This window comes from Macaca nemestrina, chromosome 8 (assembly GCF_043159975.1).
Source record: "Macaca nemestrina isolate mMacNem1 chromosome 8, mMacNem.hap1, whole genome shotgun sequence".
Taxonomy (NCBI): Eukaryota; Metazoa; Chordata; class Mammalia; order Primates; family Cercopithecidae; genus Macaca; species Macaca nemestrina.
Window position 1 is genome coordinate 88946721 of NC_092132.1, and position 4223 is coordinate 88950943.

A 4223-nucleotide genomic window follows, 5' to 3' on the forward strand; every position below is an offset into this window, starting at 1 on the left:
ATGGGAACCCTGTGCTTTCAATTTCCTGTGAACCTAAAACTGCTCTGAAAAATAAAGACTATAGTTTAAAGAACCATTAGGCGAAAGATTACGGGGAGCAAGAGTCAACATGGTGACCAAGTACCATTCCGTAGACTTCTAGCAATTATAAAGTGGGAAACATGCCCGAACAATGGATAAAGCTTGTGGTTGCTGCCTTCCCCTAGTGACTGAATTTACCATCATAATAACAGAACAGCCTGACACTAGACATTTTCATGTGTTGCAATAAAGTGTTCCACATCATGGATGACATTTTCTTGATAAAAATATTTAATCTGAGTATAATCAACTCTCCAATTCTAACTTAAAGTTTGAAGAAGATATAGGGAATAGAAGTCCAGTTAAATGACACCATGAGAAAAGGAAGACAAACAGAATATGGGGCACTCTACATGACATTTGGCCTGGACTCCTCAAAAAGTCAGTGAATAGATAAATCAATAAATTTTTTAGAAAGATGAAGCAGAGCTGTTCCAGACAAAAGATATCACAACCAAATGCAATGCATGACTCTTAATTGGATCTTTGAGACAAATGGGGAAATTTGAATATGGATTAGATGATAGTATGAAATTATTGTTAATCATATCAGGTCTCATCATTTTATTGGAGTTATATAGAATAAGTCCTTCTTAGGAGATGAGGGCTGAGTATTTGCAGTATAATATGATATCTGCAACTTATTTTCAATAAGTTGCCAGAGATAGAGAGGTGGAGATAGAAAGCAAATATGGTGTCCGGGCATGGTGGCTCATGCCTGTAATCCCAGAACTTTGGGAGGCTGAGGCAGGCAGATCTCCTGAGGTCAGGAGTTCAAGACCAGCCTGACCAACATGGTGAAACCTCATCTCTAATAAAAATGCAAAAATTAGCTAGGTGTGGTGGTATGCACCTGTAGTCCCAGCTACTTGGGAAGCTGAGGCAGGAGAATCACTTGAACCCAGGAGGTGGAGGTTGCAGTGAGCAGAGATTGGGCCCCTGCACTCCAGCCTTGGTGACAGAGTGAAGCTCTGTCTGAAAAAAACAAACAAACAACAACAAAAAAAAAAAACAAGAAAGCAGTCAGGCACAGTGGCTAACACCTGTAATCCCAGCACTTTGGGAGGCCAAGGTGGACAGATCATGAAGTCAGGAGATTGAGACCATCCTGGCCAACATGGTGAAACTCTGTCTCTACTAAAAATACAAAAAATTAGCTGGGTGTGGTGGCGTGTGCATACAGTCCCAACTACTCAGGAGGCTGAGGCAGGAGAATCGCTTGAACCCGGGTGGTGGAGGTTGCAGTGAGCCAAGATCGTGCCACTACACTCCAGCCTGGTGACAGAGCGAGATTCCATCTGAAAAAAAAAAGAAGGTAAAATGTTTGGCTTGACTGCTTGGTTCAAGTCTGGGTTCTTAGAACATTTATGTGCCATTTCCCAAAGTTTTCTGTATTGGTAAGTTTTCATAATACAAATTGGGAGAAAATATGTATCCTGACAATCAAATTGTTTAGATGACACTGCAACTGTGTTTCACATTTTCCTAACAGAACTAAGGAAGTGTTTGTATCCTGAATGTAGAAATAAAGATTTCAGGATACCCACGGGAAGCCTGACATAATGGCAGTGTTATGCCTATAAATTATGTCACAGGACATACCTCTACTACAGGCCACTGTGGGAGTTGAAAGTGCAGGCCGTATACCATATATTGCACTAATGAAAACACAGGTGAAGCCCAGGGAAATTCTCACGGTTGACACGCCTTTATCTTGCACATAGAGAGATCTCAGAAGTTGTGAAATAGTAATTTCAGTTGAAAAATAGTAAACCCAAAGTTATTTAAGAGCGAGCTTCTAGCTACTGACACGAGTGCTGTTTGCTTCAGCCCCTGTGAGGACGCCCGTGCTACCCGAGTGCAGTATTTCTGCAGGTAAGATTAGTTTATTTAGCCACTCGGGAGAACATTCTAAGTGTCTACAGCTGAGAATGAGTTTCTCTGAGCATGATTTAGTGCAATTTCTAAATAGGGGTATGAAGTCATTCTGTGATCATCTCCAATGTCTCTTTATTCCTCTTTGCTAATTGTTGTTTGCTTGCATGGCTTTTGGCAAATTGAGGAGAAGAGGTGGTTAAGGACACGAGAGAAAGCCAAGAGAGATTGGAGGGAACGTGCTTGTGTGTGCCACACAGATGTGCCTGAATTCCTGTCCTGGCCCCTCACTGGGGTCCTACACCTATCAACAAACTTGTCTCCCATGCCCCTCCTCAGCAATTTCATAGTTGAGGCACAACGCTAAACAGTAGAGAAAAGCTTCCCATGCCTGCATGTTTGGCATCTTTATGGCCAGCTGGCTGCAAACTCAGTGCCATACTCAAAGAGGCTCCTGTGCAAGTGACAGAAGCTAATATTTGCATGGCATTTTACAATTTATAAAATGCTTTGTTACATTTGATATTTGAAAATGTATAGCATTTCTGGGAGTTAAATATCATGCCCACTTCACAGACAAATACACAGAGGCTCACAAAGGCAAACCTTGCCCAAAGCCCTCAACTAGTCGATGGCAGGGCCAGCAGTTGAATCCATGTCTGCAGAGTGAATCCTACTCATTCCACCCTGCACAATGTGGGTGAACATGGTACTAATACTTCCTCCATTCTCATGGCCTATTCTTCAACGTGAAGCAATCAGTACATGCCTGAAAAATGAAAGAAGATCCTTGTGATTCAAGATCCAGTTAACTGAAGTCATTTGGGGAGTTACAAGTGTAGTAGTCAAAAGAATAAGAGTTCTGGAATCATAGAATCTGGGCTCAAATCCCACTGCTACCTACAAATGGTGCAACCCTCAGCGAGTTATGTCACCATCTAAGCCTCACATTTACCCCACAAGGCTATTCTGAGAATGAAATAAGCACATGGTTCCATTTTAGCACTTAAGTGTTTGCTAATGGGAACGCTTCACAAATTTTTTTTTCTAACTGCCTGGTTGCCACAACTGCCCCAGGACCTACATAGGAACAATTGTCTTTTCTGGTTGGCACTCTCTCTATCAAGGCTCATTTGTACTTTTTTCTTTTATTCCAAAATTGAAAGCTTTCAGTGGTCTAAGGGTGTGGTCTATTAGTTCAGGATTGAAAAAAATGTCAAAAGTCTTGTCCTCAAAGTGGTCCCAAAGCATAACAATATGTTGCTGAAATTTAGTGATTTTCATAGCAAGCTACTTGAATTTCTTCCAAGATAAATCACCTACCTGGAAAACAAACTTTCTTGTACAGAAAAGTTACGAGGGAAGTCTCAATTCTCTCTTCTTCTCCACTCAAAAATCCTGTGGCCCAGAGTGCCTTCTCCATAATACCTGTATTTTTTAATAGGTGATAAAACACAGCTTCATTTCATCATTGTAATATACTATATGTTTCTAGGGTTGTGCTTGAAATAGAAAAGTCTATATAAGCTTAGAGAAGACAATGAATTTTTCATAGCTTAATCTTTTTGATGGCTGCAAGCTTGAAATCTCTGAATGAACACTTTAAGTCCCCCAAATTTTTCAAGGATAATACCTTTCAGAATATAGTTAATATTCTCAATAAGTTAACAAGGGGCAGCTGTAATACCCTTTCTCCTTGTTCTGTCTTGGAGGCAGCCTTCTAGCTAAAACTCAAATGCAATCCTCCCTGCCCATTTTTCGCAATGTCTTCACTATCCCACTGAAAATCAGACTCCCTGTCACACAACCCTGGGTCCAAGTCCTTTGTGGGATTGTAGTGGCACCACTTAACTGTTCTGCAACCCTGAGAGCACTTAATGTACTTCCAACATCTTAGTTTACTAGTCAAATAATACCGGGCAAGTCAAGGCTCAAAGATTTTATGTCTTTAGCTGTAAAACTGCCCTAGTAATCTGTGACCTACCGACCTACCTATGGGTTAAATGAGATTAGTGTAAGAAAGTGCCCTGTAGGGAAAGGTACTTGTTAACAAAAAATATTTCCATAATCATTATTTATATAAATTTTAAATTTGACAATTGTGTCAGTTGTTGTTAATTTGTATGTTTTGAAGAATGAAAGGTAAATCTCAAAGGTAAATTTCCTTGTGCAAAATGCTCTCTGTGTACTGTAATTGTTGCCGGAGTATCATGGATTTATCAGTTACCTTTTTCCTTATTCGGACATTCCTTTCTGCAGTCAATCAA